This window comes from Miscanthus floridulus, chromosome 7 (genome assembly GCF_019320115.1).
Source record: "Miscanthus floridulus cultivar M001 chromosome 7, ASM1932011v1, whole genome shotgun sequence".
NCBI classification, from domain to species: Eukaryota; Viridiplantae; Streptophyta; class Magnoliopsida; order Poales; family Poaceae; genus Miscanthus; species Miscanthus floridulus.
The window spans coordinates 10444587-10469235 of record NC_089586.1 but is presented as its reverse complement, the minus strand read 5'-3'; the positions used below and the strand labels follow the sequence as shown (position 1 = coordinate 10469235).

The 24649-nt window shown below is 44.1% G+C and overlaps 2 pseudogenes; both read left to right on the top strand.

Moving 5' to 3' along the window:
• Positions 1 to 9515: 9515 nt before the first annotated feature.
• Positions 9516 to 12811, top strand: LOC136465045 (LRR receptor-like serine/threonine-protein kinase GSO1; annotated as a pseudogene).
• A 609-nt stretch (positions 12812 to 13420) lies between these two features.
• On the top strand, positions 13421 to 14856 carry LOC136465044 (receptor-like protein Cf-9 homolog; annotated as a pseudogene).
• The last annotated feature ends 9793 nt before the right edge of the window (positions 14857 to 24649 follow it).

The following is a 24649-nucleotide window of genomic DNA, read 5'->3' as shown; positions in this document are numbered from 1 at the left end:
ATGCACCTACTTTTAAGGTACCTCTGTTCAAATGCCAATGGGTAAAGGCGGCTGGAGGCAGGGTAGCAGTCGACAACCAGTATGGAATGACAACCGTGGACCTCAACAATATTGGGTACAAAGACGAACCGTTCGTCCTTGCCAAGGATGTAAATCAGGTGTATAATGTCAAGGACATGGCTATAAAACCAAAGAGAGGGAAAAACAACAACGACCCAATCAATGAGCCAAAGCGCCACATAGTTCTTTTTAGGGAGAAGAAACATTGTCGGAATTGAAGACAAGTCAGACATATCAGAAGATTATGAAAAGGATGACCGAATTCCACCCTTCGCAGTGAACAAAGACCCAAGCATCCAGCTAAATGATGAGGACACTCCATGGTTACGGCGCGATCATAACCAAGGGATATATGTTAAGAAGACGTTCATTACTGTGCCCGCTTGATATATATAGTGATGTATTAGACCTATTATGTAATAATTATGACTTCAGATTTTTTTGTCGTGTTTTCTTATTTTCTACGGTTTAAATGAATTTTCTGCTAGACGGTGGATTTCCTATGGAGAATGTGTGATGAAAAACCAAATGATGAACGTTAATAAGATGTGAAAACTAATTTCCTGTCGAAAAACAATAGTTTTAATGATTTTAATTAAGTAGTATATTTTTGCATGGTGTAAATTGTAATTATTATTTACACTATGTCAAATATTTATACAGTAAAACAAAAGAGTTTAGCTTATAAATTTTTGTTGCGTATAATAATGCAAAACCAAGTCCAAGAATTTTTTTTATATAATTTTTTTGGATAATATTTTATTTATTAGGCAATTAATAACTCTCTGTATATTTATATAAAAGAAATATATAAAAAAGGAAAAAACTTATGGTAATTGGAGAAAGCCAATGTAACTCCCCCTTTACTCCCGGGTGGATCAACCACCCGGGACTAAAGGTGGAGCTTTAGTCCCGGGTGTATCCACTAGCCGGGACAGATCCCCCTTTACTCCTGGGTGGATCAACCATCCGAGACTAAAGGTAGAGCTGCAGTTTTCGTGGCCCGCCCAAATGCCCTTTACTCCCGGGTCGTGGGTACACCCGGGACTAAAGCTCAGACCTTTAGTCCCAGTTCTAATAATAGCCCGGGACTAAAGAGTCTTTAGTCCCGGTTGGTAGCTCCAACCGGGACTAAAGGTATCCCTTTATAAACCACGCCCTAGTTCTCTTCCTCTCTGTCTCCGCCACGCCGTCGCCTCATCTTCTCCACCAGATCGATCCAGCAGTGCCGCCGCTCCCAGGCGACCACCCTAGCCTCGCCTCATCAGCGCGCCTCTTCTCCGACCGGCCAGCGTGCTTCTTCTCTGGCCGGCCAGCGCGCTACGCTCGTCCTCGCTGGAGCGTGTGGTGTCCTCATCCCTACCCCCCACCTCGCTCGTGCTCACTGGAGCACGCCAAGCCTTCCCCACACTGCCTCACCGGAGCTCGCCCGAGCCTTCCCCGCGCGCGCTGCTTCACCGGAGGGCGGCCGAGCCTTCCCCGCGCTGCCTCACCGGAGCTCGCCCGAGCCTTCCCCACGTGCGCTGCCTCATCGGAGTGCGGCCGAGCCTTGTATGTGCCTCACTAGAGCACGGCCGAGATTTTATGTTGTAATTAGTTTCTCTTATATGTTCCTGTCAGTAGCATTGTATGTTTGAGTTTCTGTAACACTTAAAAACACGACGTGCGGGATGGCGGAGAACTCGTGCTGTCGACTCCACGTGGCTGTGGTGCCCAGTGGTGTGGCTCGCTTCCATCGCTAGCGCCAGGCAGGCATCAGTCATCGTTTAGCTCTGCCGGTCATGGTTTTGCAGTTGTGTTGCTATCTTGTGCACTTCATTCGTAGAATCGGAGCCCGAACAGCCGGCCTGACAGTTTTCGTTGCGTTGTTGCGGTCCGGGGTGCAATGCAACGCAATGACAATTGACAATGCGTTGCTAGGTCAAAATATGGTCATTTCTATGGACTCCGCGACTAAACATTTTATTTTAACTTTTTATGAAATAAAAAACTTAGAAAATAGTTAGAAAATTGTAGAAAATCCGTACTAGTTGAACTTGCGGACCGTGTTCATCTCGGTGAGCATGTTCTCTGCCGAGCGGTAATGGACGTCAAGGAGGAGCTTCAATTCTACGAGAGAGAGCAGCAACGGTCGTGGAAGACCGTGTTTCCTTCCTCTTAGAACCGGAGCTCTTCCTTGGCAAAGTACGGTGCCGTCCGGTGGAGAAATGCTCGCCGAGATGATCACGTAAGCAAAGTCAACTAGTACGGATGGTTATTTATTGAAACATGTTTTTGAGCTATAATTTGATGGATATTTGATAACTTTAGACCTACAAATGTCACAAATGTTACTATCCTCGGCAACCTAAATGCCCGCGAGCTCGCCGATATCGAGCAGGTCATTTAGAATTATTTTTCCATGAAATGAAATACTTAGAAATCATGCCTTTTATTTTTTAGAATTAATTTTTCCATGAAACGAAAAACTTAGAAAATAGTTAGAAAATTGTAGAAAATCCGTACTAGTTGAACTTGCGGACCGTGTTTAGCTCGGCGAGCATGTTCTCTGCCGAGCGGTAACGGACATCAAGGAGGAGCTTTGATTCTACGAGGGAGAGCGGCAACGGTCGTGGAAGACCGTGTTCCCTTCATCGTAGAATTGGAGCTCTTCCTTGGCCAAGTACGGTGCCATCCGGTGGAGAAATGCTCGCCGAGATGATCACGTAAACAAGGTCAACTAGTACAGATAGTTATTTATTCAAACATGTTTTTGAGTTATAATTTGATGGATATTTGAATATCTATCATCTATTATGTGTACACATGATATTTATTTATTCTTTTTTTGTACGTAGCCCTCTGGATCAACGACCACAATGGCAAAAAGCAAAAATATTCGAGGCCCAAAAAAGCCATTGGAGGGGTGCTACATAATATCAGAATTCAATATCGAGACAGGCGAACCACTTGGTCCACAATCAAGGAAATTCGTGCAACACTGTGGGTGTCTTGTAAGGGACAGACTTCCGATCAGTGCCCGTGAATGGAAGCAAAAGATCAACGAGCCTCGTGTTAGTTTTGTCTCTGATCTTGATAAGAATTTAATTTGGGATGATATCCGTCAACATTTCACGTTGCAAGCGGATGATTATGATGATATCAACGATGATGAATTGAAGGAGCTAGTTCAAAAGTGGGCTATGAAGAAGATGGCCACACAATTCCAGACTTGGAAGAAATCTCTATACACAAAATACGTCAAGAAGAACCTAACGCCCAATTTCAATACTAGGGGCCCGCTTGCGAAGTTGAGGCCCTACTGGAATGATTTTGTATAGTACAAGACATCGGAAGAGGGTAAGGAACAGGTGAGAAGGAACCAAGAGAATGCTCGATAGAAGGTATACCACCATGGCATGGGATCTGGTGGCTACGCGACTATCATTCTCAAGTGGAAAAAATGGAAGCAGACATTCTTGCTAAGGGTATCACACCAGAATCACTTAATTAGCCCAAACGCGCGAAGAATTGGTTTTTCGCTCATGGGGGAAGACTGTACCTAGAGACCGGGAAGCTGGTTCATGGCCCAAAAATCAAAAGAGCAACACAAAGATTATCTTATGCTCTACAAGCTAAAGCTATTGGTGCGTTCATGCCCAATAGAGAGAAGGATGAACTGACGTATGCCATTGGGACTACTGAACACAGTGGCCGAACAAGAGGTTTAGGACGGAACATTTCTTGGGAGCATGGTTTCCCTAATGACAGAGATACCTACAGAAGCCGACAGAGAAGGAAGGATGAGGAAACAGCGCAGATCAGCAGGTTGGAGGAATATGTTTGTGAGTCACGGGAGACATTGCTTCAAGCACAAGAGTGTAAAAAAAACATGCAAGCTAGAATGCAGGACGAAATCATAAAGCAAGTGCAAATAGCAATGAGTGCCCAAAGGCAGGCATCAGATCTAGGAATCAACATTAATATTAGCCCCCCCTAATCAGTTGAAAAACAGCTGCGCTTCCACGGAGTTGCCAAATAAAGATGACGCAATGCTACGTTTCCCTGTAGATGACATCACTGCACCGTTTACATCATGTGAGCTACATATTCCAAAGGAGAATGCCACAATCATGGTGGCTCTCGGTGTTTTTTCTCCTCCAGATCCTACCAAGACACCAAGAATCCATGGGGCAATAATACCACCTGGATATATTAGCGTCTCAGTGGATAGAGTTAACAAAGGTTTTAGTGATCTGGCTCTTGACATTCCAGGAGATGATGGGGAGAAGACTCTAGGAGAAGCAGAGAAGACATTCATACTATGGTGCAAGCGCTACATCATTATTCCCGGGGTCTCTAGTCCACCGCCGCTTCCTCAATTGCCAGACAATAGGTGTGGACAAAAGTAAACAAAAAATTTTTCACTAATTTTCTATTGACATGCATGATTAAAAATAACAATTTTTTATACCTAATTATTTTTTTTGTACTCACACAGCAGGGTCTCCGCCAACCTAAGTCCAATTATCCAATCTCCAGATCATCATAGTGCTCCGAGAAATCAGGTGGCAACGCCGCCACCGCCGCCACCTCTAAGGAGGTCTCCAACGCCTCCAAGGAGGTCTCCAACGGCTTCCCCGCCTCCCTTGATGACTAAGAAGAAGCCAGCTCCTAAGAGGTCTGCCCCGCAAACGAAGCCGTTGGCCCACCAGCCGGCAAAGAAGAAAGCCTCATCTAATCCAGTTATTCCCCAAAAACTATCTTACGAGAAAAGTGAAAAGGAATTAAATGCTACAGTACAAAAAGATGTAGACAGTTTCTTTGAAAAAGTGAAAAAGCAACGAGAAGCGAGGGAGAACCCGGAGAAACCATACTTCTACCTACCTCCAGATCTTCTAAGAAAGGTGGACTAGAAAAAGCGGAAATCTCAAAAGACCCTGCCAAAATCGGACTACGACCGCTCTCTCACCAAGTCATTTGAGGCGGTGCAGAAAAAAACTAGACCAAGGAAAGGTATTGCACAACTCAGACAACAATCGCAAGAATCAGTTCCCCCTCTTGTCGTTCGTAATGAATATGGTTCGAACTTAGACTTAGACGTCGATTTTAAGGAGCTGGCTCGGTTTTATGAGGAAATTGGTTTGAACCTTGTCTAAGTGCTCGCTAAAGGACCATCTGCTCCGAAAGTGGATCCTTGGAAGAAATTTGAACATGGAAAAAGTCTACACAACCCTGAGGCCTTAGGTGAACTGGGTACGCAAATGTACCTGCTAAACAAGTGGTACAGGGCGGCGTGTGAACGGGGAGAGGCCTTTGTTCCTATCAGAGTTAGAAACCAACATTACTTCCGTGGCGATGACGTTATATATGTCGAGTTTGTAGAATTACACCAACTATGCCACCTGGACTCTCTCGACAAAAGTCTCATTAGCTGCTATTGTCTGTAAGTGTGATTATTTTCTATTATTAAAGTGTATATATATAAAGCTACATGTATATATATAAATTATATATCCTCACACTATATTTTTATATATGCAGATATGAGATGACAGAACTCAGAAAGAGAAAGGATAATGATGTTGGTTTCATTGATCCAAATGTCGTATTCAAACACCCTAACCCCCCGCCTCAATGGAAAGCTGAACTCGAGAAAAATCTCATGAGGTTCTTAGTGAACCAACAAAACAAGAACATACTCTTCCCCTACAACTTCAAGTGAGTGTTAAATAATTAATGTCGATCATATGGACATTTGTTGAATTATTTACTTACTAGCTAAGCTATCTCCCATACATATATATATGTTGACTCTAGTTAATGTCGATCATATTTATGTATAAAACATATGCAGCAATCACTGGATATTGATGGCCATCGATATGACCAATAGTCGGTTGAGCATCTTAGACTCGTTAAGAACAGAGCAAACAGAGTACCAAGACATGATAGATATTATCCAAGGGTAATTTGGTCTCTCTAGCAACTATATATACCCCGATCTCTTAACTGCAACAATTATTAAAGGCCAAATTAATTTTTTATTTTATTAGGCGTAGTGTTTGGAAAAGTTTCATTGAGGAACACCACATGAAACATTGCAAAGCGCCACTGGATGTAATCGCACACAAACTAAGTACTAGCTACATTTATATATAATTCAATTAACACCATGCATGTTTTCAATTCACCGGATCTTTTTTCTCGTAAAAGTGGGTTCTGAGGCAAGAACAGGGAACAACTACTGTAGATACTATGTTTGCGAGTTCATCATGGCGTACGCAAAAAGAACTCCTGAAGAGATCCTCAAAGTACGTTATATAAATATATTCATATATTCACAATTTCTTTTGTTGCTCATATATATAAGTAATCACGTGACCAACATATATATATATATATTAATACTTTTTCTTTAACTTTTATTGAAGACTCTATGGTTGAAGGAAAAACTCATACGACGTGATCAACTGAAAGCAATTCAAGAGACCATAGCAGGATTTCTTAATGACTAGGTCCTCAACCCCGCCGGCGAGTTCTACAATGACGTCAACGAAACATGGAAGCCAAACCAGATGGAGTGAATTTGTTATCCCAAGGATATGATAGAATATACAATGCAAGCTTTATTTGTAATATATATATATATATATATATATATATATATATATATATATATATATATATATATATATATATACACATATTATATGTACATAAAATAACGTACAATATATGTATATGCATGTAATATATACGTTAGTTTCGTACTTTAGTTTGTACAAAATGTTCGAACATTATAAACGTGTAGAATACGTATATTACTAGCAGCATAGAATGCGTATTTGAAAACCTATTCGAAAACCAAAACGAATCATCAATTGAAAATAGAAACAAAAAAAAAAGAAAAAAAAGGAAACATTTAGTCCCGGTTGGTAATACCAACCAGGACTAAAGGGCCGCCCCACGTGGCCAGGCCAGGAGGCCTCTTTAATCTCGGTTGGTCTTACCAACCAGGACTAAAGGTGCACCTTTAGTCCCGGGCGAGAAACCGGGACTAAAGGAGGGGCCCTTTAGTCCCGGATTCGTGCTCCCAGTTGGGAAACCGGGACTGAAGGGGTTTCCCAATTTGGAGTAAAGCCCGTTTCTGTACTAGTGATAGCTACTTATCATCAAACTTTTGTCAAGTCATAACAAGTTAACATCAAATTTCAGTTAAGTCATAGCTACTTATCATCATATTTCAGTCAAGTCATAGCATGTTAACATCAAATTTCAGTTAAGTCATACGTACTTACCATCAAATTTCAATTAAGTCATATCACTACAAGAAATCCTTTAATCCGTGACGGATTCAGAAAACGTCACTAACAGGATTTGCAACCTAGGATATCTAGCCATATCCAAAACCCGCTTACAAAATTTGTTGGTTTCAGTAAGCCCTTGAAACTGAAACTATTATAATAAAAATCAATATATTTCAGTGAGGTTGTGCTCTGTTAGTGCATTTGTGAATTGACCTTTGTTCTTGGTTTTGCTCATCTTATGTAGTTTTAAGGGTTTATTATAAATATATGTTTGGAGCACCGGTGTATAGTAAATCCAAAAATTTCAGGATTGGTCATTGCCAATACCAACGGATATATCCGAAAATTGAGATTCTCAGAGCCCCGTAGCAACACACGGGCATCGGCTAGTAATTTTAAATGTTCAAACATTCATGTATAGATTCAGATTCACTTGCTAATTAGATGATATGATATAGGTAGCTAGGGATGAAACAAATAGTCATCTACAATTAGGTACTTATTTTGTATCACATCATATTTTTATCATGTTAATTTGTTGTACAAATACGTGTGGAATTAAAATATCTTCTAAATTGTACATTCTATCCGTTGTTTGTGGGTCCATCCATTATAAATTGCTTAGGCACTTGGAGTCTTGGACAGTAACCCTAGGCGTGGAGTTTCGCCTGCTCCGCCAATGCAGGCAGTGATGGGTCAGCAAAGGATCGTGTGCTCTGTAGTAGCGTTTATCTCTCTTTTCTTCTAGCTAAATCAGTCGGTCCTTCAGCCGAAACCTAAAGATCATTTGTAATGTTGATTTGCTTACAAATTACAATGTCCTCGATCGTGCAGTGCTACTTTAGCAAAAACCTTTTATCTATCTGCGCTGGGAGGTCTCTGTGTATTGGCGGGAATTAATATCTGGTTTTTGCGACGTCTCGATCCTCTGTACGTAAGTGCTTACGTAAGCCTTGTGGACTTGCATGCATCAGCTAGTGGCCGCCGGGTAACTATCGAAATTAAAACCAATCAAGCCTCGAAATCGCAATAGCCTACAGCCCACGGCACACGAAAATTAAATACTGGGAACGTTGAAATGGCAGCGTCCCTTTTGAAGTGACCAAACTTTTACTAGCTACTTGCAGCTAATTAAGAGGTACGGCAAGTCCGCAACGCTGAAAGGTTATCTACAGTTAGATAAATGCCGTCTCAAATACGATGGAAATCAGGAGTTCATCAGGACAGTTAACCTAGCTAGCTAGTTCCATATACAAAACAATTTCACTACCTTGAAACCGACAAATTCGTATCGGTATAATGGATGTGTGTTGGCTATGTCCAGTGATACGGATAAATATTTAGGATCAAAACCCCTGGTACAAGTTGAAAGGAAACAAGGAGACTCTCATTTCTGGGCAAGTCTTTTAAAGATAAAGAATGAGTTTCTCAGGAACGGCTCATGTATAGTAAAAGATGGATCACAAATCAGATTCTAGGAGGATAAATGGTTAGGCAATGATCCGGATGATCCAGTATTCGGGTCTGTATAACATTGCTAGACAAAAATTTGTATCCATTTCAGAAGTCCTCGCTTCAATGCCTCCGAACATCTCTTGGAGGAGAGATTTAATTAGGTCCAAAACTAGTTTCATGGAATAATTTGCAGACTCGTTTGTGTAGTTTTCAATTATCACAAGGTCATGATGAATTTCATTGGTCCTTGCACCATGGTCCTCGGGAAATCATTTTTATAGAGCTATGATACAAACTCCAATACCAAATACTAACAAGAGACCGTGGAAATTGAAAGGTCTCCTTAAGTTTGAAATTTTCCTGTGGTATCTCACCAGAGGTGTTGTGTTAACTAAGGATAATTTATTAAGCACAAATGGCAAGGAAACAAAACTCGTTGCTTTTGTGACAATTCAACACCTGTTTATTGATTGTCGTTTTGCGCGATCGGTCTGGAGCGTTGCTCACATAGCGTTGAATTTAGCAAAACCCCAAAGTATATCGCATATGTTTAGTAGTTGGATGTATGATTTCAAGAAAGAGTTGAAATCTTTAGTTCTTTTTGGAGCAGGAGTGATTGCCTGGGTCTATATGGTTGCACAGGAATGCCATTATTTTTAATTTGAAAAGGAAAAATTTTATTCTCCTTTGTAGGTTATTTATGCCGCTACCATGGACTCCGTTCTTGGGATATTCTCCGGCGGTGGGATATGCAAAGTATAGCAGAAGTGTTTAGGTGGCGGTCTAGTCTACGGATTGACTGTCACTAGTTTTGCTTTTTTTTTGTTTCCTTTTATGTTGTGTGACTCTTAGTCAGGCAAAGACAGGGAGCGTTCCAAAGTCTGTGTATCAACTCGATGTACTGTTCTTTGGTTTAATAAAAGCTTCTGTTTAAAAAAAAAATGTCCACTGAAATAATTGAGACAACGTTTGTGTGTCGACCATTTCCTGTGCGCTTTCAAAGATATATATAGCCATGTCCAAACAAACCTCCATCACACATGATTTTTCAACATGCATGCCGTGTGCAGTTGGATACTATTATATGCGTGCCAATGACCTGGAAAAGACTATCACCCTGTTCGCTTGATCGTTTCTATGGCTTATAAGCCGGCTGATGCTATTTTATTGTGAGAGAAAAACACTCTATCATGGCTGATACGATCAGCGAATAGGGTGTATCAACTTCTTTTCTGAATGACTTCTGGGGAGACTTGGTTAAAGTCTCAAATAAAGATCCATCATCACGGCATGCATGCACTGCGAATATATAAGTGCATGCACGTCTTTGGAGCCCCGAACAAAGATCATCTTTCTTCTATATCCTACTGTTACCAGCATAGTAGAAATAGCTTCCATTGGTTAGGCACTATTGGTGCTCTCTCTACTAGCTATAGTACAGCTCCACCCACTCGCCGCCTACGGCGTCCATCCTGATGATGGCAACCTCACCCACCACTCTGCTCCTTCCCTATGCCATCTAGATCAGGCTAACGACGATCTGCTTAAACTCAAGCAGTCTTTCAGCTTCCACCCAAACGCCAGGTTCCCAGACGACCTGGAATCCACCACCACTCTTCCGTCTTGGCAAGCAGGCACAGACTATTGTCTCTGGGAGGGCATCAGCTGCCGCAACTCCTCCTCAGGCCATGTCGTCACTGCCCTCGACCTCGCTGGGTTTGGATTGAACAGTAATATGATTCACCCAGGGCTGTTTAATCTCACCTCCCTTAGGGTCCTAGACCTGAGCATGAACAACTTTAGGAACTATGACATCTCCTCACTTGGTTTCGAGAGACTCAGTTTGCTTGCATACCTCAACCTCTCCAGTTCAGAAATCAGCGGTGACGTACCTATTGGCATTAGCAACCTCACAAACCTTGTCTACTTGGATCTTTCCAAACGTATTATTTGTACTGATGATGACTGTACCATCAGCGGCGCATCTAATAATGACCTCTGGTTACCTGATTTCGAAACCCTAGTGTCAAATCTCAGCAATTTGAGAGAGCTTTACCTTGATCTTGCTATGATTGTATCTCCATCCGCAGAAGGTTGCTTCAAAGCTCTAGCTAAATCTGTGCCACATCTGTGGGTTCTTAGCTTGGAGGGTTGCGGCCTCCAAGGTCATATTGACAGCTCTCTCTCAAGGTTGAAGTCTCTGTCCGTGATCAACCTCATCGGGTTCAATGATGGTATCACCCTGGGTCCATTTCCTGAGTTTCTCATAAAATTTTCCAAATCTAAGAGTGCTCCAACTGTCCAGTATTAATCTTCAAGGGTGGTTTCCTCGAGGAATGTTTCTATCAAAAAATCTAAGGGTGCTCGACTTGTCCAGGAATCCAAATCTCTCAGGCCACGTGCCAAGCTTTTCTAATGCCACTGCTTTAGAAACACTGAGGATAGATGCGACCAACTTTACCTATATCATTAAAGCAAGCAATTTAAGCGATTTCAAGGCATTGACAGATTTGGCTATTGATGGGGAGAAATTATTTCCATGGATTTCCTCTCTTCATTTGGTATGGTTGCATCCTTGCGTAGGTTGACCGTGATACAACTAGATTCACCAAGACAATTGTTGTCACTTTTTTCTTGGTCGGAAGGCATCAAAAACCTGAGAAGCTTGAGCATCGAAGACTCTGACCTCTCCATGACAATACCTTCTTCCATTGGAAATCTCAAAAACTTGACAAAGCTAGCAATTTCCAATAGCAACCTCACAACGCAAGCATTAAAAGCAGTTGCCAGTATTAGCAATTTGAAGTTTTTCACTATTGAAGGTTGTGACTTACTTGGGAAACTACCATCCGCAATTGGGAATATGAGCAACCTGGAAAGATTGTCCATTGTGGATTGTCAACTTTCTGGGCCAATACAACATGAAGTTGGTGCACTGAAGAAGCTGAAATCACTGGTACTACCTCTTATTGGTCTTTTCGGCAGAATGCCAAGTACAATTGCTAATTTGACTCAGTTGACTGAGCTGCGACTTGAAGGAAATTATCTTAGTGGTACAGTTCACTTGCTCGCTCATAAATTTACACCTAGTTTCTGTAGAAGCTCCTACAAAAGCTCACTCCTTACTATTTGTAACTCCTAAAATTGCACTGTTTTTTTTTTACTTTGTGTTTTCTGTACTAATTCTTGTGATCTTGTCTTGTAATGAACAACAGTAATGGAGCCAGCGCATTGATTTAGAAATTCGGTTCTTTAAAACCTTATGAAAACATGTATTGAATAAGTTTGAGCGTGAAAGGATAAACTAGGACTAAATTTCCATTTGCATCATTCATTGTTTTGTGAAGAATGTAATTGCTGATGAAAGCATAGTATCTCCTGGTAGGGGCAGTGCACTATGTGCTGTGGCGGTTGCAAAGTGGGAGGGATTCAAGTGGTTATGCTATAGCTATATATAGCGTTATTTTTTATTGGGTTGGTCCAAAATCATTCCTTCTGTGATGCATATAACAATGCAGAATTTATTAGGTCAGTTCAGTTTTCCAACCTGAAAACCAAATTAGAAACATTGGTCAGTACCATTTTAGAAATCAAATAAAAAATTAAATAAATGACAAAAAAACGTATTAGTATGGTTTAGTTCCTATTTTGCTCTATTTATATTTAGTTTCCTACCACTATTTGCTGCAGTAGGAAGTAAGGCTAGTTAAGGCTGCGTTTGGATAGACAAATCAGTTCCGTCTCTTTTCCTTTGTGGGTCCTCCAAACTGCAACATCCTAGTTTCTACTGATTCCGTTTCTACCTCTCCTTTCATCAATGATTTTTTTTTTCAGTTAAACCTCTTTAAGTGCAACAAATTAAAATGAATTGTATTTAAGTTGTTCTTTGTACATAGAAAGTTTGGAACTTTTCTGAAGCATATATTCATTAATATGATTTCTTTTGTAAAAACATTTTGTAGGAATCAGAATCTAGGCTCTCAAAACCAAATGGTTTCATAAAGTGATTCTAATTCTTCACCTGAAGCGTTTCCAGAGAGAATCTGGATCCTAAACGTTTCTATGAGAATCTGAATTCCTACCAAACGCGCCTAAGTTTCCACACGTACAGTTTCAACAGGTGTACATAAAACTAGGTTTTGTAGCATTGAATTTTATTAGTCTAGCTAGTAGCATCCACAATGTAACTAAATTTATTTTTTTGTGCAGGAGAAATCCCAACATCTCTTTTCACTCTTCCAGCTCTAAGCTACTTAGATGTCTCAGAAAACCTACTTTCTAGTCCGATACATGAATTCAATGCTTCATCTTCATGCTTGAAAAGTGTAAACTTGGAAATGAATTATCTGTCAGGGCAAATTCCCCAGTCATTGTTGGTGTTCCCTAATTTGACGGATCTCAATATTGAGGGCAACAACATAATGGGCTCAGTGGATCTTGCTTCACCATGGGGAGAGAACCTCGCTTCTTTACTTCTATCATACAATAAGCTGACTGTAATAGAAGGGGAAGGTATTAATAATTCTTCATTTACCTATCTCTATCAGCTTGTGGAGCTAGGACTTGCTAGTTGCAATATGATAAAAATACCAAAGTTAATAACACGTGCCAAGCACATGACTCACGTAGACCTTTCAAATAATAAAATCAGCAGGGATATACCAAGTTGGATATGGAATTATGACCTCATGGTGATAAATCTTTCACACAACATGTTCACTGGCATGAAACTCAATTCATATGTTATCCCATTCAGTAATACCTTGGGCTATTTCAATCTTAGCTCCAACAGACTTCAAGGGCCGATTCCTTTGCCAAGTTCATCAGCTGAAATATTGGATTATTCAAATAATAGTTTCTCTTCCCTTCTTCCAAACTTCACATTATACCTTAGCTCCACTGTGTATCTTAAGTTGTCACACAATAATATAAATGGTTATTTACCAGATTCAATTTGTAATTCACCTTTGGGACTCCTCGACTTGTCGTATAACAACTTTAGCAGACTATTACCACGATGCTTGATGGAAAATAGTCTGAGCATAATAAATTTGAGGGAGAATCAATTCAAAGGGATGCTACCTTCCAATATTCCAAATGGATGTCCTGTCCAGACAATAGATTTGAATGGCAATAAGATTGAAGGTCAGCTTCCAAGGACACTCTATAATTGCACTGACTTAGAGGTCCTTGACCTCGGAAGGAATGAAATATCAGACACTTTTCCATCCTGGCTAGGGGGGCTTTTGAATCTTCGTGTACTTGTCTTGAGATCCAACAAGTTCCATGGTTCAATAGGTCATCTTGAAGATGAAAAATATAGAGAACACTTCTCAAGCTTGCAAATCATTGATCTGGCCTCAAACAATTTCTCTGGAAAATTGCATCCACAATGGTTTGAAAATTTGAAATCAATGAGGCAGGATAACAATAGTGGAGATATCATATATCATCCAAACATAGGAGTACTTTACTAGTCACAATATCATACAAAGGGTTCACCATGAGCTTTGAAAGGATCTTAACTACCTTAACATCAATAGACCTATCAGTTAATGCACTAGAAGGTAGTGTTCCTATGTCGATTGGAAATCTAGTTTCACTACATGTACTTAACATGTCTCACAATGCCTTCACGGGAGAAATTCCACCCCAACTTGGCAGCATAATTGCTTTGGAATCCCTGGACTTGTCTTCAAACATGTTATCAGGTGAGATTCCACAAGAGCTAACTGATCTCACCTTCCTTAGCATCTTGAATTTGAGCAATAACCAATTGGATGGAAGGATACCACAATCACGTCAATTCGAGACGTTCCAGGAGAGCTCATTTGATGGCAATGCAGGACTCTATGGACCCCCTCTATCCAAAAAATGTGGCCCTTCGGATATTCCAAGTGAAACACATCTGAAAAACTCCTCTCATGGTGTCGATGTTGTTTTGTTTCTCTTTGTTGGTGTGGGCTTTGGAGTGGGATTTGCAGCAGCTATTCTATTGAAACTGGATTATTGGATCAGCAGGTGGTTCCATATTTTCAGGATACTATGTTGACTTGAAGGTGCCTGGTTGCTATAAAGGAGGTGCAATATGTCATGCACAAACAACTTGGTGGTACTGCATATTCTACGGTACCTAATTATACAGTATGGTTTAGGCTATCCTTAGCACATCAAGGTAAGTGTTAGTTGTTTTGTGTATGTAATCTTGTGGAACCTAGGTTTGTTTGGCACCTTGGCTTACTAGTACTTGCTGGTCTTGTTACTATATGTTATCAGTGATCGTTGCTCATCAAAGTGGTGTCGCACAGATAACATGTACACATTTTGTCAATGTCCACAAGAAACTGCTACTTCGTCAGTGACTTTTGCTCTAAATACCTATTATGAACTAAGTGCATGTGTTTCCTTTTCCATATTCCTTTACAATGACGGCAGATTGGGCCTGCATACCACTCACCAAATACTGTAAAAGATGTATATATAACTAGGATTGATGAGAGAAAAAGTATCCCGGGTGTGTCATTAGGCTTGTGGCAACACCCAGAAGAGAGTATGCTATATCATCTGTGAATGTCAGTCAAGATTATGCTACTAGTACTTCTCAAAAAAAAAAAAAAAGAGTATGCTACTAGTAGAATTGCAATGGCTTGCAAGATAGAAGTGGGTTCGGTGGGAAACAGTACATACTGCAAAACCCCAGCAGGATTCCCACGGGGATCCTGCTCCTGGATGGCACATGTTTTCCTTTCTTCTCGAGTAACAATGTAACATGATGTATGAAGTGTATATTAGCCTTTCCGACACGGCTATAGAGTCTGTCATTTATATGGGTTGATTGTGAATACTCACAATATGACATTTGCTCCTAGTACAGAGCATTGGCGTGCAGTAGAGTATTCAGAATATGAAAGTTCAACGGAGTTTCTTTCTCATATTCAGTGTAAGAAAAGCATTCAGTGTATGAACCACAAGATCTCTCAACAGGCCTTTGTAAGAAGTAGGGAGTCCAGGAACTGCCATCGACACTCAGAAGAATGTATTTTCCTTGTAACACTCAAGTATGTTCTTGGTACTACACTGTACTAATGCAAAACCATACATGCCATCCTCCCGACATGCAGTTTATTCCTCAGCGAAAGACACGCCTAAACTAAGGTTCAACACGAAAAACGCCTAAACTAAGGTTCAACACGAAAATTAGCACAGGGGCAGATTCATCCAGATTTTAGGAGAAATAAAGAGAAAGAAGAAAAAAGCAAAAATGGTAAAGAAAACAAGAAGAAATGTTTTGGCTGCTATTTTTACGAAAACAATGTTTCGGATGCTAGTTTTGCAAAGGGCATTGTTTGGGCTGCTAAAAATGCAATTTTCTCGCCATTGATAGCATGTATATGTACAGAAAAAAAAAGAAAGGAAAAAAGAATATGCATCCCCCGACAGGAGGGGGGGGACTCCAGGCACACAGCCACGAGTGGCTAGGATGGCGCTGGTCATTAGGGGGCTCATAGCCCAGATTAGCCTTTCGTTTGATATTTCCTTAAAATAGAGTGTTTAGACCTTGAATTCAGGAGGAAGGATAAATATCCTGCAACAGTGATTGAATGAATCAAGCAGAGCAACATTTTTGGTTGCTAGGCTTCGCCTGAAGCCCCTGTGTTCTCTCTCTCGCTCGCCGCGCCATGGTCACCAAGGCGCCTTGTCGCTGCCGCTTGCCTAAGCCTCTCCCTCTCCTCTTCCATCCCTACAATCTTCGCAACAACCCTGGCAGGATCTCAGATCCTATGAATCTGGTATCAGCTATGTCAGGTGATGACACGGCCATGATCCAGCCCAAGGCGCTGCCGCCACCGGCCATTTCGTCGCCGCCCACCATCTCTGCGCCACCGGCTGCATCCTCCGCACCCGCGTCCGATCCCGTGGCCATGGCGATCGCGTACCTGGCACGCCCCGTCGCCGACATCTCCGCGTGCCTCTCCCACATCGAATCCCACCCACCGCCGCCACCCTCCCACCGGTTTTCCCCTATGGCTTGCAGGGCTACGGCATAACGGCCCTGTCGATGCCGGCTATTCCCCCTACCATCCCACCGCACACCACACTTTCACCCACAATCGCCCCACTGCCCATCCACCAAATCCGCATGCCACATTCTCCATCACCGATCCCCTCCTTCGCCATGCCTTCGGCTGGCGCCCCTGCGTTCACAACATCGGGCGCTCCCGTCTTCACCATTGGCTCGATCTCCACGAAAACAACCCATGGCCACGCCCCTGTCCTCGATCGGTGGGCCGAGCCACTAGTACCTGCAGGACATGGGTTCCCCCCCTCGGGGTGGGTGCAGAATACCAATTTCCATATGGCGTTAGCTATGGCAGAACCGCCCGAAGTAACACACTCACGGAGGTGCTCGTCTTCCGCTAGACAGTAAGCGCCCCGGAAGGGAGCTACATCGGCAGTTCCGTTGGGCACACCCCAATGGAGAACCCGAATAATCCACATTTTTATCCAGAATCCAATAATAAGAACGAGCTTATAATACTTAGTCCATTTCATACAACAAGAGTTCTTAAAAATAAATTATTACAATACCAGAGTTCAGAGTGCGGAAATTAAACATCGAAATTAAAATAAACATCTATCGATAAGATACAAGGATCCATCTATGCCCACCAGAAGAATCCTCCACTCAAAAGCCATCCTTAAGCTGCACCTACAACAGGGGTAAATAAACCCTGAGTACACAATATACTCACAAGACTTACCCGACTAGTGGTAATAGTTTCCCGACTCCAAAGGATATGATAGGCTTTATGGCTTGCTGGTTTTCTTTTAGCGGAAAGCATTACTAATCATGAATCCTTATGTGTTCATTTTATTAGCGGTCATGATTGGTTCATTAGCTAGCCATTCTAGGTAAGCACCTATTCTACTTTCAAGCATGGGTTGAGCAATCAGATTGTTTCATCATCCTTCATCTTCTAGTTCTTACTGTGGTGCTAGATCATAGTCATGCCATACCACATCACGCTGTGATTCGCGAACCAATGTATTCCAGCTGGGTATCCCAAAACACATGCCCCATTTGTACCACAGGCATAAGAAAGACCAACCTACCACTCTCCCGTCACGGGGTCCAGGTCCCCATCCAAACTTGGACTCCAAGCCCCCGCTCCTAAGTCCCGGACTCCGTGCGGTGCTTAGACCTCTACCATCCTCACATCCAATCAGTCAGTCTGGAAAGAGCCAGAACCCATGACAAGAAAGTGACAAGTTTTTCCGCTCCCATAAGCAAGTATGTGCTCAGGATAATAAGTGTGTGACATGACTACCATCCATAGCAACGGACGGTCCTTAACCGACACGGATAGGGAAAATAGTGTAACCAAGCTATGGGGACCTGGACCCATACCATATCACGACACAACCTATTACACCCACCAATACCCATACCATATCCCTGCCCGGTCTCTATTTTCCTTTTACCATTTTATTATGAGAGCAGTAATAATAATCAACTACTATGAGTAACGGCAGGTTACTCACGCTTCCAAAAAACCTAAGCATAGCAGCTACTCGACCTCAGCTAGAAGGACTCATAGGTAGGTATATCTATGCATGTAGTTTCAACAAAAAGCCTGTAACGTAAATGCACATCACCTATATATATCTAGTGATTATTCAAAATAAGGGTTATGCACTAGGGCTTGCCTTGGGTAGGCGGATTGTCAGCTATGTCAATCACCGGTGGCTCCGAGGCTTCCTCCTATATGAGGACCTCTTCCTCGTACTCCTCAATCACCTCCTGATATTCTTGCTCTCCGGCGGTCATGAACTCCATCAACGCGTTCTCTACATGCATGCAATGATGATGTAACATTTAGCATTTTGCAACAACAGCTCTTAAATTAAGAATATATTCACTAAGCTCCTAAGCTAACTCTAATGACTAAGGTGCTAAGCTACCCATCTTTTCCATTAAACAGGTATGAAACATTCAAGTATTATCTTAGCAACAAAAATGCATTTCTCACTTTGTTTACGATTTCATATATACTAAAACAAGGAGTACTTAGCTACCATATTTCTCAACATATTCTAAGGCTACAAAAATTACAGTGAGCACATAATAATATAATGAACCTACTATAAAAATTTTATAGCCAAAGCTATCACCAATTTGCCACAAAAATTCCTACAAATACGAATCTAAATAATACTAAACACTCGCAATTGATCTAATTGGCCTCAGCATCAACTCAGACCTGCATAATCTAATTATACCATCCAATAGACAATATTTTTAGGAGCCTACCAAAATTTATCTTATAATTTTTGGACACCTAAGTGAATTGATATTAATTTCCAAAGTTCAACTCATCGGCATCTTTGCAAAAACACCCTTGAGCTACCGGCAATTCAACTCGAGGTTCACAACACTATTCCTACAGATTGCTCCTATGCAAATAAGCCCTTCCCCTTTCTCTCCTTTACAATAGCCCAGTCCTCCGGCCACCCCCGCGCGCGTCGGCGCGGCGGCGATGGCATTGGACGGCCACGTCGGCCAGCTGGGACCCACGTTGGCTCCACTAATGGGCCGACCCCCATCTACAACCCTAGTGCCTACACTAGCCTAGGTTATAGGAGCGGCGGAGCTCGCAGAAGTGGTGACCACAGCGCGCAGCCATGTCGGCCACCCTAAGCCACCGCGGGGTGAATTAGCTAGCGCTATAGCATCACTATCTTACCCTAGTTGTGGCTACAGTGGTGGTTTGGCTGAAGGTTCCCCGAATAGGGCTGGCCATGTGTAGATGGTGGGATGCGGCGGCGCTCTGAGACGACGCGGCCACATCAGTGTCTACGGCGAGGCGAAGAGGTGTACGTGGGGGCACAGGGTGAAGTGGGGATGGAGGCTAAACTAGAGGCGTAGCAGGATTGGCCTGGAACGGTGAGCTGGAGGTTGCCCCTAGCCACAGCCTTACACGGCCTAAAATAGCGCGGTGGAGAGGAAGCTCCCAAATTGGGGCTCGCCACGATGCAAATAAAAGCAGTGAGGTGGTAGTTGAGACGCTAGCGACCAGGTGCACCCACGAGCGTGAAAAATTGATGGCTGGTGCTCGCGCTTGGGCCCTCAGTGGCCATGATGTGACCGCGGTGGGCAGAGGTGCAGCAGGGGAAAATACGGCGACAGCAGTGGCACGGCTGTGCGCCGTGGCGGGATGCATATGTCACGATCGAGTGCTTCCGTCCAAGGCGCAAACGACGAGCACATCCTCCACAACCGGCCACGTGCGAATGCGAGGCAGGTAGGCGTGGCATGGCCCGCGTGGCCGCAGCACCATTAAAGCGAGGCGACGACGCAAGCGCAACGGGAGCACCCCACGTGCACGCTGGCAACACGCGGCAGCGGCGCAGCGAGTAGCGATGAGGCGGCCTACAGTGCGACATGATGAGTGGTAGCGAGGTAGAGCGGTCGCAGCGGGCAGCAACACAGCAGTGGGGCAGCATGGCGGCCAGGGCAGGGGACTTATGTAGCGGCGGCACTGCGTGGCCCAGCCGACCAGCCACGACGGCCAACCGAGCATGGTCAGTGCGTGCACACGGGCGTCCAACGCAGCGACATCGCAGCTTGGGAACACAGTGATCGCGCCCACGCGAGGGAAGCAACCGAAGACGTGTCGTGCACGCTTTTTAAAGTGTTCACAAAAACTAAACCATTGATCCCATTCCAAAACCACCTATGCCATCACCTAGACGGTACATTAGGCCACTAAAACAACCCGTAACACTACCCTACTTCTTATCTAGATTGCCTTACAAAATTTACCCAACATCGTAATGTCTAGCTCACCAAAAGTTCATGAAATCTTCTAAGTGTTGAATGACTTTCTATTTCTAGTTGCATTTCCAAACCCTTAGAAATATAAGCTAGCAACATTATTTACCAACACCAAGTATTTCATTATCATCTACAAAGTTTGTACTTCAACTTTATTTAAGTGTTGCATATATGTTCTATATTATTTTTGTTCAATAAAAATTGGTTTACAACCCTACTTGATAATTACGCGAATCATGGAATAACTTTTCGATTAACATTTTATTGATCCTTCTACGTTACGACACTTCATCTACTCATTTCACCACATGCATTAACACACAAATATGATGCTCATGACATGTTTTAGTAGATGATTAATGGTGTAACACTGAGGGTGTTACAACTCTCCCCCCTTAAACAAAATCTCGTCCTGAGATTTCGTGTGCCAAGTGTGGAAAAAGAGGTAAGAAATAAATTTTGATTTAAAATAATTACCTCGATGAACTAGAAAGAAGATGGGGATAATGCTTTGAGATATAGCTTTCTTGCTCCCAAGTTGCTTCGTCCTCCAAGTGATTGTGCCACTGAACTTTATAGAACTTCACCACCTTGTTTCTAGTCACTCTTTCTTTTTCATCTGAGATCTTGACGGGATACTCGATATAGGACAAGTCGGGCTGGAGGGGAAGTCCTTCAATTTCCATAGCTTCATCGGGAACTCGTAAACATTTCTTCAGCTGAGAAACATGGAAGACATTGTGGACTGCTGACAAGATATCTGGGAGCTGGATACGATAAGCAACAGAACCACACCGGGCCAAAATCTTGTAAGGTCCAACATAGCGAGGAGTTAATTTCCCATGGACACCAAACTGATGCACACCCTTCATGGGAGACACCTTAAGATACACATAGTCACCAACTTCAAATTGCAAAGGCCTTCTCCTCTTATCGGCATAAGTTTTCTGATGATTCTGAGCTACTTTCAAGTGACTCTGAATAATGCTAACTTGCTCTTGAGCCTCCTTGATAAAATTGGGTCCACAATATCCATGGCCACCCACTTCAGCCTAGTTAAGTGGGGTTCTACATTTCTTTCCATACAGAGCTTCAAAAGGTGCCATATGAATGCTTTCTTGATAATTATTGTTGTAAGAAAACTCAACTAAGTTCAAGCATTCGTCCCACTTCTCAGGAAAAGAGATGACACAAGCCCTCAACATATATTCAAGTACCTGATTTACCCTTTCTGTTTGCCCATCCGTCTGTGGATGATAGGCTGAACTTTGGAGGAGACGAGTACCAAGACATTTCTGGAGTTACTCCCAGAAGCAAGAGACAAAGACTGACCCCCTATCAAAGATGATAGTAAAAGGATCTCCATGATTAACGGTGTAACACTAAGGGTGTTACATCAGCCCCCAATGGCCGTTCAGCGTTCCGCAACCTGGCGCGCCCCCGTACCTTGGCACTCTAGAGGCCCCAACACCTGGCGCAGGGCCAGGCATGGGCCCTCCTCACTTCTACAAGTTGAATTTCTCCACCTTCGACGGCTTCGAGGATCCCCTCAACTGGCTCAACTATTGTGAGCAGTTTTTCCGAGGCCAATGCACCGTGGCCTCAGATCATGTTTGGCTCGCCTACTACCAACTGGTTGGCATGGCCCAGACTTGGTACTACATGCTAGAGCAAGATGAGGGCATGCCCAGCTAGGAACGCTTTAAGAAGCTCTGCAATCTTCGCTTCGGGCCGGTTATCTATGGCACTCGGCAATCCGAGCTCACCCATCTACCCTTCCTGTCCATGGTCTAGGAATACTTCAACCGCTACAATGCGGTGTTGTGCCATGCCCCCAACCTGTCGCTGCTCCAGAAGGTGGACCTGTATGTGGGCGAACTACCAGAGCACATCGAGTGGACGTCGAGCTGCGGGAGCCACAAGACCTCCAGATAGTGATGCATCTCGCGCGGGCAAGCGAACGTCATGCCGTGGCCTCCCTTCTAGTGCCTACCCAGTGTGCCGCTCAGCCACCGCAGCGACCGACACTGGCCCTGCCTTCACCACCGTGCCCAGCTAGCAGAATCACCATGGCACCAGGTGCTAGGCCGGTTTTGCCTGTGCCCCCTCCCATGCCCGCCTTTCTGGCATCGCCTTGCGCTTTCCACCATCTCACACCGGTGAAGATGCTGGAACGTTGACGACAAGGGCTCTACTACAATTGCGGGTGGCTCTTCTTCTTGGAGGCAGCCGACTACCTCAATGATGATGTTCCCATGGAGGTCACGGCCATCGCAACATTCCCTGACGAGGCCACTGACCCTGTGGTGGCTGAGGTTGTAGCCGCTTAGCCGATCATCTCCCTCCATGCGATTTCTGGCATCCTCACGGAGGATATGATGCACCTCCATGTCTACATCCATGAGCATCGCCTCCTCATGCTCCTTGACTCCAGCTCGACACATAACTTCATCAACGCCGGGGTCATGTGCCAACTCTATCTGTCCACGTCGACCAACCCCACCATGCGGACATCATGGCCAACGGGGACCTCGTTCCCTATGAAGGAGTCACTCGTCGCCATGGCCATCGGCACTAAGGTGTTCTCCATCAGCTGTTTCAGCATCAACTTGGGGGCTTCAACGTGATCCTCGGTGTCGACTTCCTACGCACCCTCGGGCTGATCCACTAGGATTTCAAGGATCTATGCATGGCCTTCACGCAAGGGTCTCAGTGCATCCTTTGGAGAGGCATAGGCTCCCCCCACGATGACATCCGTGAGCTGGCTGCCCGCACGGTTGTTGCAGCGCCCGGTCACCCACTCCTGCACCGACTGTTGCTCTAGTTTGGCGAGATGTCCTTGAAGAGCCGCACGGCCTACCCCTGGCGTAGCCCTATGATCACCGCATCCAATTGCTACCCAAGACCACGCCGGTCGCTATCCGGCCCTAACACTACCCACGTCGCCCTTCTCCACCCCCGTCCTCCTGGTGCGCAAGGCTGATGACACATGGCGCTTATGCATCGACTACCGTGCCCTTAAAGACAAGACTTCAAAGGACAAATGCCCAATCCCGGTTGTTGATGAGCTCCTAGATGAGCTCCATGGCACACGCTTCTTCACCAAGCTCGACCTCTGCTTTGGCTACCACCAGGTGTGCATGCACGCGCTGACATCATGAAGATGGCGTTCCAAACGCATCATGGCCACATTGAATTTCCCATGATGTGTTTGGGCTCTCCAACACATCGGCCACCTTCTAGTCCCTCATGAACGTCTTACTCCACCCCTTCCTAAGCAGGTTCGTCCTTGTGTTCTTCGATGACATACTGATCTACAACTCAGCGTGGACTGAGCACCTGCAGCACGTCCACATCGTCCTCGATGCGCTCTGGGTGCACCACCTCCACCTCAAGCGGTCGAAGTGTTCTTTTGGGGCCCCTTCGGTCGCTTATCTTGGCCATGCCATCTCCGTGAATGGCGTCGCGATGGACAGCAACAAGGTGGACACTGTCGCCACATGGCTGGTGCCACGCTTGGCCCGTGGCCTACATGGGTTACTCAGCCTCGTCGGCTACTACCGCAAGTTCATCCATGACTTTGACATCATCACGGCGTCCCTTACCAGGCTACTGTGCAAGGACTCCTTCACCTGGTCTGACGAGGCCAATGCAGTGTTCTAGGCACTGAAGCGCGCCTTGTCCATCGGCCCCGTCCTCTAGATGCCAGTCTTCGACAAGCCATTCATCATCAATTATGACGCCTTCGGTGTAGGGTTTGGCGCCATACTCCACCGAGATGACGGACCGCTCATCTTCTTCAGCCAACCATTTGCTGCATGCCACCTCAAGCTGGTGACCTACGAGCATGAGTTGATTGGCCTTGTGCAGACCGTTCGCCACTGGAGGCCGTACCTTTGGGGACGTCGCTTCCTCATCCGCACGGATCACTTCAGCCTAAAGATCTTGCTCGACTAGCGCCTCTCTACCATGTCGTAGCACCAGTGGATCAACAAGCTGTTCGGGTTCG